At 48.1% G+C, this 15981-nt stretch overlaps 1 long non-coding RNA gene across 1 annotated transcript; it reads left to right on the top strand.

Annotated features, from left to right (window-relative positions):
* The first annotated feature begins 234 nt into the window (after positions 1–234).
* On the top strand, positions 235–15568 carry LOC130684434 (uncharacterized). The gene is made up of 4 exons (XR_008998715.1): positions 235–577; positions 7912–9078; positions 12648–13710; positions 14531–15568. It is a non-coding gene; the product is annotated as an uncharacterized LOC130684434 (long non-coding RNA).
* The last annotated feature ends 413 nt before the right edge of the window (positions 15569–15981 follow it).

Here is a 15981-nt window from a genome sequence, read left to right as displayed (position 1 = left end):
GTGAGCAAGTCCAAGTAGAGAACCACCACCCTGAGCCAGTTCCTGATTTTGTGAGTGTTATAATCTTCTAGATCAGCACCACAGGGAACTTGTTTGAAAGGCCAATTCTCAGGCTCCACCACAGACCTATCAGTCAGAAACCGTGGCGTGTCATCAGTCTGTGTTTGACAAGCCCTGCAGATGATTCTGATATACACTGGGGTTTGAGATCCAATGATCTTTAAAAAATACAGGATGCTGGGGCCCAGCCAGAGGTTCTGACTTCATGGGTCTGAGTTAGACCCTGGTACAGTGAGAAGGTCTTCAGGTAACTCCAATGATTATGTGATGGCCAGCTGCTGCTCTCTCCTGATCTAGGTTGGATCACCTGCATCTGTGTTCCTGGCTGTGCAGAAAACGTAGTTTCTGACTAGGATTCCCACCTGTCTTTAATAGTGCCCATTGTGTATATAATAAGAGCCTGTTTGCACATCCATAGGATGTTTGCTGGGGACAGAGCAGACTGGTCATCCACAGGAGTCCTTGCCCAAGGGAGGGTTGCAGAGGAAACACCATTCTGTCCTCTCCTCCGTTCCTGGTATGTAATTGGTTGGGTGTCCACATGAGGACTCGCCCACAGAGTTCCTCCCATCTTGGGGGTGAGGGAGTGGAGCACGGCCAGGGAGAGCGGGGAGTGAAGGGAGACTGAGACCTACTGCTGTGAGAATAAGCCCCCTTTTAAGGCCCCAACTCCTTGCCCCTGCCTTCCTTTGGTCTTAGCAAATTCATAGGGAACTTGCCCTGGGCAGGAAACCCTATTCTTCCAGAGCAACACTGGTCTCCCACATAGTTTTTCTTTAGGTGTTTCAGGGAAACCAAGGATCTTCCTCCAACAATAGTCTAATGAGTTAAGAGCAAATGAAATGTTTTCATGACAATGCCATTGCTCTAAGGAGGCTCCTTTGATTTTTATGAATTTTATTTTGCGTATTCCTTTTCTTTCTCCTCTGGACTCCTACAGAGTGACTAAACCTCACAAATCTAATACAACAGTTCACATTGACATAATTCATATCTCCTGGGGTTATCATTTATATTCCTGATAAAATGCTTAAATAATTTTCTCATTAAATTTAGGAGAAGCCAGTCACCCTCTCAAGGGTCACTCCCCCATCTAGTGACATTGAATCAAACGTTCCAACCTTTCTGAATCTGGCCTAATGCAGATTATCTTAACATTTTCTCATCCAGTAACATAACCCTACCAAATGTGAATCCTTGCTACAAGACAGCTTCCCTCTAACAGCAAGATTATAATACAATTTTTACTTGTGCTTATTACTTAAGAGTCTGAAAAGTTTTTTTATTTTTTTTATTTTTTATTTTTTTATTGAAGGGTACTTGACAACAGTATTGCATTACATTAGTTTCAGGTGTACAACACAGTGATTCAACATTTATATACATGATAATTCTAGGTACCAGGTATCACCATACCAAGTTGTTACAATATTTTGACTATATTCCTTATGCTATACATTACATCCCGGTTACTTATTTATTTTACAATTGGAAGTGTTTATATATATATATATATATATTTTGTGAGGGCATCTCTCATATTTATTGATCAAATAGTTGTTAACCACAATAAATTTCTGTATAGGGGGGTCAATACTCAATGCACAATCATTAATCCACCCCAAGCCTAATTTTCGTCAGTCTCCAATCTTCTGATGCATAACGAACAAATTCTTACATGGAGTACAAATTCTTACATAGTGAATAAGTTACATGGTGAACAGTGCAAGGGCAGTCATCACAGAAGCTTTCGGTTTTGTTCATGCATTATGAACTATACACAGTCAGTTCAAATATGAATATTCATTTGATTTTTAAACTTGATTTATATGTGGATACCACATTTCTCTATTATTATTATTTTTAATAAAATGCTGAAGTGGTAGGTAGATACGAGATAAAGGTAGAAAACTGAGTTTAGTGTTGTAAGAGAGCAAATGTAGATGATCAGGTGTGTGCCTGTAGACTATGTGTTAATCCGAGCTAGACGAGGGCAATAAACATGAAAAGTTTTTAATACAAACTATATAAACATTAGATAGTGACTAAACACAATTTCATGTATTACGAACAATATGGAAATATAAATAATAATGATATTCCTCCACTTCCCAAAGGTAATCAGCTCTAGAGTGGTGTGTGCCCTTTGGCTGATTTCCTATACATTCATTCATGAATATCCAGTGTTTATTGATCACCTATATATGCTTTGTCAAGCTGAGTGCTGGGGACACAATTGTGAATGAGACCAAGGCTGTTCTTAACCTCATGGATCTTACATAAATACAAACACAAACTCTCATACATAAGTAGTTGAGTTATTAATAAAGAAACAAACTTGGCTCAGCTTTCTGTTCCTGTTGTGGATTCACCAAGGAAGAGCAAATTAGCCTTCTCTGCCTGCTCCTGTCAGAGGGAGGGACGGCGGAGATGTAGTGTTCTCTCCCTGCACCTTCGCGCTCCACTTCCCCACCCAACCATTGCCAGCTCTTGTGTTTCAGACCCATTAGAGGGATGAGGGTGGGTTGTCCTGTAGAAGGATGCAAGGCCTTGTGGCGATCAGAGCAGCCTGACTGGGGAAAGGAGAGGAAGTGGAGAAGGGAGATTCCTCAGCTCTGAGAGGGAAGGGGGTTGGGGGCCGCAGAGGTAACAGGGACCAAGTCCTCCTGTGCACACCGCTCCACGGGGGCCTGATCCAAGGTGGCCTCGTGTGTCTCCATTTGGGGACCTGCGACAAGGTCCCACTGCCCCAGCTGGGGATCAAAGGCACTAGCCTCTGAAATGGACCCTAGAGGCTGGGCACTGGATACCAGGCTGGGACCAGGGTGGCCTCAAGGACAGAGCTACTTCCTCAAATCCTCTGGACTGATAACCCACCAGGCTTGTGCACGGCCTTGAGCCAATACGAACTACTGCTGCCATGCATCCCCCTGGTCAGGGAACACTGCAGGCTGCATGTGATTTGATTTTGGAAATAAGACCTCACACTTTCTGGATACAAGTGGTGTGAAGCAAACTTACACCCATCACACACACCATACACACCATACACACACATACACACTCACTTATGCTTATAAAATTCTTCAGTTTCATTTCTTAACTCCTAATTAAAGAGATTAAAACTGGCCTGGAAGCCTTTTCCCGCCAATGACAGGGTGTGTCACAGATCTAGCTGAAACTATGCAGCCTCAGTTGAAGTGTTTTGAATGTTGAAGTGGTGTGCTCAAAAATGAACAGATCTTATGACCTTTATAAAGCCTGGACTTCAGGCTCATTTTTTATTTATGGCTGTATGAGGCAGCTAGGTGTGGTCAAAGGGCTTCCTGAAGATATAAATTTCCATAGTGCAAAGGGACTCCCAGGGTCCCTGTGGGGGTCACACTAATGGGGTTTAAGCCCCTCTTCCTCAGTTAAAGCAGTTCTGCTTTAAAAAAACACAAAATGACACAAAACCAACCAATGTTATTGGGGAATAATTTACACACCAAACCCGCACGCACCCATTTGAAGCGTGAAGTTCAGTGAGCTCTGGCCAGTATAGACATCGCCCCACAACTGACACATGGAACCACCTCCACAGCCTCTGAGACAGGCCTGGGCTCCCTCAGCCATGTGGCAGTCAGCGCTGGCCCCGCTCCAGCGCTGGACCTGCTGCCTGTCACCTTCGACTGGTTTTGCTGTTTCTCAACTTCCATGTACTTGGCATCCTACAGTATATATTCTTTTGTGTTTGATTTCTTTCACTCAGCGTAATTATTTTGAGGTTCATTCATGATCTGTGTGTATCAGTTACTTCATTTCTTTGTATTGCTGAGTTCCATTCCACTGTCTGGGTGCACCACCATTTGCTTATTTATTCACCCGTCCATGGTTGTTTGGGGTGTTGCCAGTTTTTGTCAAATAGGAATAAAGCAAGGTGGCTCTGCACTCATGTTTCCCATACTTGAGTTTGTGTATCATTTCATAGAAAAGGGCATTTGGCTCCTAAAAAAAAGAGAGAAAAAAAGGAAGGAAGGAACCCACTGGAGAAATAGAAAAAGCTTAGTCTTTGGAGTTACAACTGGGCTTGGAGGCTGTCTCTGCTTCCAGTTACATCAGCCTGAGCAACAACTACATTTTTTAATGTGTTGGTTCTCTTGTTTGTAAGATGAGCACACTACCACACAGGGTGATGGAGACACCAAATTCAGTGAGATCTCACGTGTAAAGTGCACAGCTGTTGTCCCAGAGTGTTATCTCTCTCCCGTCTTCTTGCCCAGGAGAGCAAAGGGCCAGCTGGAAAGCTCTCTGGCCTGTTTAGCTCAGCAGATCAGATGTACTTGAGTACTTTCTAGTCAGTGTCCCTCTGAGGCTGTCTGTGAGTTTAGATGATTTAGCCCAAGTGCGTATTGTCTGGTTCAAGCCATATTCCATGGACTTAAGGTAATTTCTAATCATGCTCTAAGTAACTCTTTTTGAATTGGTGATCTATTTAAAGTCCTGAAGTATTCCGGGTTATCGTTAGCTTTGCAGGGATGTTGGAGAAAATGAAGAGAACTTGAATCTGCTGCTGGATTAGTAATGGAAAGTTCCTATTCGCTGACTGTTGGAAATTTCTGGAGAACCCAGCTCATCAGACACTCGGGCAGAATTAATGGGAGAGGCAATGGCTTTGTCTAAGCCCCGTGCTGACTGTATTGTCCAGTAGCATGTGGGAGTCAGGGAAATGGGCAGTGACTAGAAAGATCACGACCTGAAGCACCTGGAAAAACAGGAGCTCAGGAAGGCCATGTGGTACCTACTGAGGACAGACCCCTGGGCCATGTGGCAGCATGGAGTCTTGGGACAGCTCCACCTCAAGTTCTCACAAATCCCTTCGGGAGTGTGGTTTCTTCTCTGTAGTGCAGGGGTTGGACCAACATCTCTTCCAACTCTGGCATCCTATAGTTCCAGGATGCTGATTAATCTGTGGATGTTAGGTGCTGGGACATAGCCGCCTGTGTTCCCGGGGCTCATCGAGCCCCACGTGAAGTAGCTCTCACCGAAGTACACGCTGGGGGAATTTGTGAGGCAGAAAGACGAAAGTGATGAAGTTGGGGCCGGGTTGGGGGTGGGATGGAGGCGGGATGGAGGGAACAGTTAGTTCAGTTTTTGACCTGCCATGTTCCAGGAAAAGGTAAGACATTATGTATACATTCTTGAAGGTATCTGGAACACAAACCAGAGCTTAGATTCAGGAGGAGAGGTGGGATCATTGGCAAATCAGTTTCCACAGATACTCATTGAGTCCATTGTAATTCTTGAGGTGATTCATCCAAGTGATCCACACACATCCACTGAGCATCTCTTAAGTGTCAAGCAGCACACTACGCACTGTGAGAGGCAGGCTACACAGCTAATTGTGTACAAGAAGTGCATTTGGGGATTCAAAGGACAGGGCATCAGGTGAGGCTTCATGAAGGAAGTGGCATTTGAATAGCCCTTGAAGAAAGACTGAGGTGTGGATGGAGGAAATTGGGTTGTGAAGGGCATTCTGGGGAAAGGAAATAGTGCAAATGTTACTAACGCACGGATCTGGAAAATTGGAGCCACTCTCATACCAGTAAGAAGCCTGATTGGAACTTGAACACCAGCTATGTATAAAGGAACAGTGGGAATGAAGCTTTGGGTGGATTGAGGTTATATTATGGGTGCTGAAGGCAAAGAGTTTCCTTAGTTTGGTGGATTGTGGGAGGGTACCAGGCTTCGAGCAGGTAAGCGTGGTGATCTGAGCCTAACCTTATAGGATGTGTCTGGCTATGCCAGACAGGACAGGTGCTGTTTGAGAGAAGAGCCAGATGAACATTTAAAACATTTTTTTATTGAAATATAGTTGACATACAATATTATATTAGTTTCAGGTAACAACATAGTAATTCAATAATTATATTCTCCATGAGGTTCTTACCATGATAAGTGTAGTTATCTGTCACCATACAAAGATGTTACAATATTATTGGTCATATTTCCTGTGCTCTACTTTTCACCTCTGTGAGTATTTCATAACTGGAAGTTTGTCCTTCTTTATCCCCTTCAACTGTTTTGCCTGTCCCCCACCCCCTCCCCTATGGTAACCAGCGGCCCGTTTTCTGTGCTCCTGAATCTATTTCTGATTTGTTTGTTAATTTTGTTTTTTAAATTATATGGTATTTGTCTTTCTCTGTTTGACTTATTTCACTTAGCATAATGCCCTCCAAGTTCACCTCTATGGTCACAAAGGGCAAGATTTCATGAGAGCCAGCTCAGTTTCTAAGTTGTAAGCTAGGGCGAGCCCAGAGGGAGCACAGGCTGAGGGGAGGGAAAGAAGGTCTGGGCTTGATCTTAGAGTGGCAGGGCCGAAGTAGAAGGCTAAGCAGCTGGAGACTGCAGAGGTCCGCTGCCTGTTCCTGGGCCCGGAAACAAGTGAGTGAAGCGGGAGAGAAGGCGGAGGGGATTTTTTCTGTGATCTGCAAAGCCTTTCCCACGTCCCATCAAATTCAACAAAACTTAGGGTGATGGTCTAGTGGCAAGAGCTGTGGATTCGGGACCCTGGCTCAGCTCTGAGACCTCAGTTTTTCCATCCAGAAAGTGAAGTGTTTACTAGGAAGACCAATGAGTTAAAATATAGAGAAGTACTAGTGCTTAATTCCAACCAGCTGAGTCAGAGCCATAACACGCTTCACAAATGCATGCATGGAGTCCCTTCTTGCAAAATCAGATCATGTTTTCAGTGATACCATCTGGCTTGCAAAACACAGGGAAACCACAATGGCCCAAATCATGTCACAGGCGGTGTTATAAAATAGCGTCACCATGCTGTGATGTCACCAGGAAAGCAGCCAGAGGGTTAGAATCCAAAAAAGGGACATTTTTGGTTTAGAACCAAAGTAAGTTCATTCTGAAACCAGAAATTTAGGCTTTTTGACCTTTCCCGCCTTTTAACCTCCTGTTTTCGATTCCAAATGTTCTTTTCCCCACTCCACAAATCGTGTCCTTTTCAACAGTTTCCTTACCATGATATGGCGAGAAGAGGGAGAGGTGCAGTGATGGTGAGCTGATGTTTGCACAGGGCTTGGGATGTCTGGGCTGGAACATGCTACACAAACACAGGGAATCACTTCTAAGCTGCTGCCTGGAGAGGGCAGAGACAGAGAGGCGAGGTCTCCTGATGTTCTGGGCCAGCAGCAGGGGGTAGGTCAGAGGAAGAGGAAACAACCAGGAGGCAGAGCCATGGGGGCTGAGGCTCTGAACCATCCCGAGAGGAGGCTGCCCATGTTTCCTGGACTGTACTGGAGGGCAGTAAAGCCCCCTTAGTAATTCAGATATAAAGATAAAGACATTTTTGCAAATAAGTCATAGCCTGGAAGGCTTGCAGGAGGTAAGCAGGGATCCTGGCGGCATTGTCATGTGAGTGCAGATTCCTGCAGAGAATCTCGGAGCCCCACATGACAGGCACCTTAGGGAGAGCCAGACCTTCCTTCTCATGCCCATGCAGGTTTTTTGTTTTTTGGTATAATTAATCTGCTATTACATGAGGAACATTATGTTTACTAGACTCCCCCCATCACCAAGTCCCCCCACAAACCCCATTACAGTCATTGCCTCTGGATACCAGGCCGAGGCGTTTGGAGTTAGTTCTCTGTGAAAGAGAGAGCAGGGAGTGTGTTTTAAGGCAAGATGACACTATCAGAAAAAAGCATAGTAAGATGCTGTAGAATCACTACTTGTCTTCTCTGCGTTGCACAGCCCTCCCGTGCCCTCCCCCACATTATACATGCTATACATGCTATTTGTAATGCCCCCTTTCTTTCCCCCCACCCTTGTCCCTCCCTTCCCACCCATCCCATGCAGGTTTTGACGTGGAATGTTGCAAGCCACCACAAGAACTGCTGTGCAGTGAAGGGGGCGACCTCCCAGACCTGACCCCGGGGCAAAGGAAGGCAGCCCAGCACCCTATATTCTCCGGACAGTCCTCCTGGGCAAAGACTTACCTGCCTCATCAGCCAAGCCCCGCAGCCCAGGTTATGTGCTCCACAGCTCCAGACCCCTTTGTGATAGGCATAGGACGTTCTGAGATTTTTTTTTTAAAAGAGGTTTGTCTAAATTAAAAGCTCCTGATGGAGGCTTCTCTTTCCCTAGCCCTTCAGGGAGTGACTTTTCAAGAAGATTCTAGGCGGACCTCCTCCAATTCCACCAGCACTTCCTGAGTGTCTGCTGCATGCAAACGCCCCGCCAGGCCTGGTGAGCAAGACCCAGAGTGAGGGCTCTGGGTGAGGATGGTGACCTGGTGAAGGAGGCAGATGCATATGGAAGCGGCAAGCACCAGGCAGACAGGCACGTGGAGGATGAAGAGGGAGTGCGACACAGGCTGGCGTGGCCTTGGCCCTTCCAGGACAGGCAGCAGTCGGCCAGGGGCCACGGGGTGGGGGGGGCCAGGGCCGCGCCCCCCCAGAGCAGGATGCCCGTAGGGCCCTTGCGGAGGAGGACTGAGCCTGTGCGGTTGGAGGGGTCCTGGGCGGGGTGGGGGGCGAGGGGGGAGAGCAGCAGCTCTGGATACCAGGCCAAGGCGTTTGGAGTTAGTTCTCTGTGAAAGAGGGAGCAGGGAGTGTGTTTTAAGGCAAGATGACACTATCAGAAAAAAGTCAGTATGGAGCCGGAGCCAGTGAGGAGGCTATGCTGGGAGCCTGCGAGAGCCCTGCGGCCGGAGCCAGGGGCTGGACTCCCTATTACCCTCGTTCTCAGGCAAGTCCCAGGGTGCTGCGGAGCCGAAGGGCAGGTCCCACAGCTCTCTGCATGCCGAGGACGATGCTGGAGCCAAGCACCATCCGAGGGATGCATGTGTGCGACAACCACGACGTCTCTCACGGTTCCACCCTTCTCTGGATACAACCTGGGTCTGCAGTTACCAACGTTTCTACTAGATGCTGGAGTGAAGAGGCCAAGAGAGACCAGAGACAAAGGCAGACCAACGTGGGGTGGGCTAAGTCACCACTCTGCCAGCCACCTGACCGTGCGTGGGTGAGCGCTCTAGGTTAATGAGTGTGTATTGCCTACTGTGCTGGTCATGCTGTTATGCCCCCCACCCCCATCTCTGATCTGCCCTGCTCTATGTTCAGGGGCATCCTTGCCCTCTGCTTTAGAGCTGGGCTTGACCTGCTTCTATGGAATTGGAGCTCAGACCCCAGCCCTCCATGGTTCCCGGAACTCTGCCCACATTCCTTCTCCCCTGGGAGTGACCCGTTCTTTTCAGTGTGCCTGCCAACTGCTTCCTGCCAGGATCATGACAGAGGCACTAGGTTCTGTAGGTTCCATGAATCCTACAACAGCCCCAGGTGGGATTACATCCATTTCGTAGATGAGGAAAATGAGGCTCAGAGAGGGTAAACATTAGCTGTGGCAGTAACAGCGAAGCTCATCAATTACAATGCCCCATGTTTCCACCCCAGCACCCTGGCAATGAGGAAACCTATGGGCGTATGTATAAAGGAATGACAATTAAATTGTCAACTAACTTCTCCTTTGCAGTATGAGACAAAGGAATAATGCTTTTCAAGTATGAAAAACTAATTATCAGCCTTGATAGCCTAGACAGCCTTTTGTCTAAGAGCAAGGACAAAAAAGATACTTTTAGTTAAATAATAAAAAAGCTTACCCTAACTTGAGTTTAGGCATCCCAAGGTCCTTGTAGTATTCTGGAGAAGCATAATGTGGCAGACCGCTAACTGTCCCCCACTGCATGTGTCCTCTTGTCCTGTCTAGTATCAGAACCCCTCACCTCCCACTTTAACGGGCACATGGCCACCCAGCTGGAGCCTATTTTCCACTGTGCAGCTGCAGAAGGTTCAGGACAGAATCAAGTAGAAATAGGACACATACAAGGACCTCGAGTCGGTAGACTGTTTGCTCTTTTATAGGTGAGACACTAGAGCATCTTCATGTGTGTGAGCCGACAGAGGAAGGGCACGGGATGTGGCAGAACAGAGAAAGGAAGGCATGAGCGTGAGGGTTTGGGGAAGGCGTGGCACCACGCACATGTGGTGGGACGGGTGGGGGGCTGGCCTTTGATAGCCTGGGACCCACCCAACTATACATAATCAGGGACCGGTTTTCCAGCACATCCATGTTGTCTCATTAAGTTGTAATAACTCAGTTAAGCACCCTGAATTTTAGCTTTTTATCCTAAAGGGAGCAGTTCTGTACTCTTTCAGAGTAGACACCGTGGATGTGTCGATGAGGCAGGATCCCCAGTGGCAAGCAGGTGATGTTTGTTGGTGAGGTAAATCAGGAATTCTGTGCAAGAGGCAAATGTTGAAGGGCAGGGTTTGATGGTCACCCCCAAAGTGTGTGTCATGGCATCTAAGCAAATGCATATGGGTTTATGGCTGGTTACTGCATCTTGCATTTCTGTGAGGTAAAGATGAGAACAGGTTCTCTGGAGGTCAAAGGACTTGGGGAGGAAGGTTGTTGAGGAGGTAAAAACACAGGGAGATGACTGAAGATTTCCCATGTGTGGGACTCCAGGAACAACACGATAAAAGGTGAAGGTGTGAACAGAGCCAAGGGCACTTTCTTCTTCAGCGAACAGAGTGAGAGGGGGAAGAGGGTGACAGGGAATTTTTCCAGGTCTGTGATTTAGTAGGAGTTTCCGGAACTCCAGTACTAGTGAGAGTAAGTAGTTATGGCCTGGTGGCAAGTTCATGGGAAAGAGCCAGAGGGAGAATTAACTTGAATTTGACATGAAGCACATACTCTGTGGGCATTCATCAGAGTAAATTATATGCAGCGGGGACATTTAAAAGTTCTTCCCTTTGGTGCTTAATGAATATGTACTGTAAGATCACATTGGTTTTTAGTAAACAGTCAACTCCTGGGCCTGTAATCTAGTATTTCCACGTCTCTACTTATGATTAAGTTTAGGGTGAATGCACATTACCATAATATCTAGAAACTGCAGTATCTTTCCCACCAACGCTCAGTTCTTACTCCTCTGCACATGCAGAACCCCAGCCAGGCTGGCGGCTGTGCTGTGGGAGAGCCTGGGGCGGGAGGCAGCCTTCCCAGCAGGACATACCAGGACGGGCGTCCCTCGTCCTAGCTCTGGAGCCGAGGACGCAGAAGGTGGGCTGCTCACAGGTAGCATGGAAAGTGTAACCCAAGTCTCAACCCTCCAGGGGAGTCTGGGGACCCAGGACTAGGAAGAGAAGCCTGCAAATGGGAGATAATCAGGCTAGAAGGGGGTGACCGGGTGCAGCCTGGCCTTTGACCTCCCCTTTTTCCTCCTGGTCTCACCCTGGCACTTTCCTCCAGCCCTTCTTCTGTTAGTGATCAGAACACACTAAGCTGAGAGGCTCTATTCACAAGGTGAAAAGGACCATCAGATGGGTCTAAGAGTCTTTTTAATTGTGGGGGTGAAGACGTACCATATATGAAGCTCACCCTCACAGCAAACTTGGGGGGCCAGGAGAGTAGGCATGGTTCCCCACATTTTAGACCAAGGGACTGGAGAGTGGAGTGGTTACTGGAGGTCAGTGGCAGAGCAGTGATCAAGTTCCAAGCCTTAGTCAAGAGCTCATCCCATCAAGACTTAGAATGACGAGCATGTTAAGTAGCACATGCGATCTAATGATCTGAAGGCAGGCATCTGGCATTAATTGCTACCCCCTTGATCATGCTTTGGTGAGCCAGTATTTGCGTGACTCCCTAATACAAGAAATTTTAGAGAAGAGCCATGTTATTGCCCATATCTTGACTAATTTAGTGTTAAAGCTCTCACCAGGTGGTTTCTGAAAGCATTTCCCATTCTGTGTCCACAGACCTGGAAATTTGATATATTCTGAAAATTTTATATATCCTGCTGATGCAAGAGTATCTGGCAGCAAACAGCTGTTACCAGTGTTATCACAAATGCAGGTGCATCGATGCCAGAACCCTGAGAACCCCGGGGGCACAGCCCCGAGTCTTAACCTAAGCAGACATGAGTAATAAGTCAAGCATCAGCTTGGGAAGATAAGGCTGGGGTGGAGAGACAAAAATCAGGGGTCCTACCCGGGGGTTCTAGCACCACTTCTTGCCTACACACCTTCGTGGCCCCTTGTTCAGGTATACGTTTGGAAAGGAGGCACAAAGAGTGGAGCACCAGCCGTTTCCCATGGACCGTAGAGGGTCTCAGCCAGCTGTGAAGGGAAGGGCCCAAACATCTCCTCTCTTGCAGCCCCATCTCCTACCCAGTCGGAAAGTCCCGACTATCAGCGTTCCTAAAATATGGTGGGGTTTCCTGGGGAAGGGAGATATGCAGAGGAAAGGAACCACGAAGAGTAAACATTATAAGGACAGTCTTTGCATTAACAGGAGTTCCTTTACTACAGTTAGCTAATTATCTCCTTAGAAGGTAGAAGTTAATCAAATGAGCTTTTAAGAAGTTTCTGCTGAAGCCTCAGTGGTGTGATGGGCACTCAGGGGCCACAGAAACTCCCACAAGGGGCTGCAGTCCAGCTGGGGATGTGGGCGAGGTGCTCAGCAGATGACACCGAGCCCTCTGGAACCAAGCACTGGCTGTACAGGGGGTTACAGAGAATGGGACCCCACAGGGCTCTGCCGTGTCCTGGGAAAGCTTCACGGAGATGTCGCCGAGATGAAGAGGGAACGTGGCCACTAAGGTGTTCCATCCCCCGTGAGAATGGAGGGCAGGAGCCTCCACTTAATGTAGTTGGGGCACTAGAAGGCAGTCTGGACAGATTTTCCTGGGTGAACCCTGAACAGGTAAGTACCTTAAATTTCGTGCCTTATGCACACATGCACACACCCCTCAGACCCCCTCTGATGGCCTGGTGATGGTGGCCTTTCCTAGTGCCTGCAGGAGACACAGGTGTGTGCTTACCTGTTTGTATGGAACCACTGTACTGGCGCCTCGGGCCTTCTGGTAAGTTAGGGGGCAAAGGTGAAGGGCTGACTTGACGCAGTCTTCCTCCCCCTCAGTGCTGGCCGGGGCACATCATTCTCGGGCGGCCATGGGGTGGTCCTCTGCTCTGCAGGGTGGTTCCCCTCTAGTAGCCTCCCCTGCCCCCATGTCCCGTTCGGAACAAGCACCAGTGTGCCTGGTGTTGTCGCTCACTGCTCCAGGTAGTGGGGCCCCGCATCAGGGTGTCCACAGCCCACGAATCAGTCCTTTTCTCATCATTCATCACTTTTTAATCCCTGGGCAAAGCCGCTTTGTTTCAGCTGATGGTATATCTTGAAATCTGAAGGGACTGTAGAGTGGATCCCAGTCAAGGCTTTTAGAGATGAAGGCCCAGAAGGGGGCTCCCGTCGCAGGACTGGTGACCACCGGTTATCCACACTTCTCGAGTCCTTCAAGAGCTTGGTCACCCTGCCATTCAGTTCTTCACTTCCAGCATCACCATTCAGCATCCACCCTGGCCAGGGTGTGAGTAGGAGAGCTTGGAGCTCCCCTCCCCTCGAGGGGCTCCCAACAGGCCCCTTGTCGGGGCAGACGTGTCATAATGTCGTGGATATTTGTTTTGAAAATCGTTCTTTGAAGACCAGAAGAGTAAACTTAGATGATTTTTTCATTCCTCTAGCAAACACTTTTGAAGCGTACTTGTTGAATTCTGAGAACACGAACTCTCCATCCCTTCATTAAAGAGCTCACAGGTGAGTGTCGGAGACATGAAGGGGTGGTTCTGACACACAAAACGACAGAGGCACACGGTGTGTGTGGAGGGCGAGCAGAGCAGCCACACCCAGCCTCACGAGGCCAGGCCGAGACCGCTCCAGGAAGAGCAGGCCCCCGAAGCACATCTAGGGGGCAAGTGAGCAGTTAGCCAGACAGGACGCAGCAAGCTGGATGAGAGCAGTTCGGGTATAAGGAGAAGCAGGATAAAGGCATGTGGCCCGGAAACGATGCAGCGAGAGGCAGACACCAGCACCCGGCCTTCTGGGGTGGGAGGTGACTCAAGGAGAGAAAAAACCAGACTGAAGGGCCTCGCTGCTGTCCTGAAGAACCTGACTGTATTCCTGGGGGCCATGGGGAGCCACTGAAAGCTAAAGCTGAGGAGGCGGGAGCAGCTAGTGGGGTGCAGCACTGTGGGAAGGCGTGGAACAGCTCGTCATGGGTTTGGGAGGGGAGAGTCAAGAAATATGAGGATGTCAGGAAGCATTAAGAACGACCTCAGGTATCTATCAGAGCCTCTGAGGAGACAGCAAACCAGGGGAAGGGGCAGATGTGGGGCTGAGGAGCTGCCGAGCCCCGGGACAGCCTGGGTGCTGGGGGTCTCCGGCATGGCTCTCCACATGGGCTGGGGGCAGATGCAGGCTGAAGGGCTGGGTTGGGAAGGGCGCACTGGGAGGCGATGGCTGGTGGAGGCACCCAGAGTTGGGTGAAGCCCCCTGGGGGATGTGGGGATGAGGAGTGAGCACCGTGGGCAGCACTTGGCAGAGAACAGCAAATGTAAGAGAAATTCCCTCTCTCCAGAAACCGCCTTCTCAGCCAGTCCAGCCAGACCACTGAAAGGTATTTCAAGGCTTCCCACCCGCGGCCAGACCAGCCCACATTGGTGCGCCTCGTGCCCCCAAAGGAGGTGAAATATGAACAGTGAGTGGAATTGCCCAAACAGCTTACACACTTGTTTCCCAACTGCGCAGTTTACAGGCTTGCATTTCCCACCACCAGACTCTCCCCAAGGCCCCAGAATGCTAGCTGGCACCTCGGACCAGGATCCACGATCCTTCTAATGAACTGTGAACCTAACATTTGTGGAAGACATTGTGCAACTTCGAAGGTTTGTGGTCAAACGGAGTTCATCCACAACTTAATCGTTAAGTGTAGGCTCTTCCAGGAACTAGATTATAGCTTCCAGAAGTTGTTGATTGGTTTTTAAAACCCAAAGGACAGTTGGCTGGCCATGTATTTGCAGTTCTGTGTACTTGGAGTAGGGGGAATGAGGTTTTCTTTGAACAGCCGTCTGCATATAATTTCCTCTGATGAATAACTATAGTGTCTGTGTTCCACAGTAAACGTGACGTTTCCCCCTGGCTTTTTCCCATGAACTTGACCCTCTTACTACACCAGAGACAATACCACTTGCTCAAATGCTTTACAAATTCTTCTCTACTCCATAGACATTTCAGCCCTTTTAGCAATAATCACCTCTTCCAGTCATTTGGCTGTTGAACCCTGGGATCAGATACCTGTCCCTTGGGAAACATGATGGTTTAAATGATGAGCATTTTCTAAAACAGTTTGCATTTCATCTCATACTTCTATTTTCAAAGTGCTTTTATGGATAGTAATTTTTCCATATTTCCTAAGCTTTGTATTATCTCTTTTGAATGATGGAAAATTAAACTTAGGGCTGGAGGCAGGGCTTAGAGCCGAGAAGGTGCCTTTGGGTGGGTGTAGGAATGGGGTAGCCCAAGGCCATGTCCCCTGGTTCTGCCCAGTCTCAGGGTTACTGCCTGAAAGGTATTAGCAGTCGCTGGAGTCCAAGAATAAAGAGAATTTTTTTTTTCTGTTTAAGAATGAAATGCTTCATAGCAAGTGAAATCTTAGCTCCTTCTTCATGATGCTGGACTCTTGATTCTGCCTGGGATGTATGTGGGGATACACACTGGGGTCTTCTTAAAGGCCAGCTCAGTAACCTGGAAACACAGGTCAGTTGTGAAGTCCTCACTGATTTCTTCCAGCAGACTATAACCCTGGGAGAACTGTAGGACTGTAGAATCTAAACCCTGCAATTCATAGTCAGTATGGTGAAGGGTCTGGGTAAGAAGGCTGAGGCTCTAATCTTGATTCTCCACTAATTAATAGGCCAGTAATATCCCCATAGCTCATTTCTGTTCTCTGGGCCTTACTTTTCCAATCTATAAAATAGAGGGTTGAAGTAGATTCATGTTCTCACACTGGTGGGGTATGGACATATTCTT

The sequence above is a fragment of the Manis pentadactyla genome, chromosome 7, assembly GCF_030020395.1.
Source record: "Manis pentadactyla isolate mManPen7 chromosome 7, mManPen7.hap1, whole genome shotgun sequence".
Classification (NCBI taxonomy): Eukaryota; Metazoa; Chordata; class Mammalia; order Pholidota; family Manidae; genus Manis; species Manis pentadactyla.
Note: the sequence above shows the minus strand (reverse complement) of the source record. Positions and strands in the feature narration are given on the sequence as shown.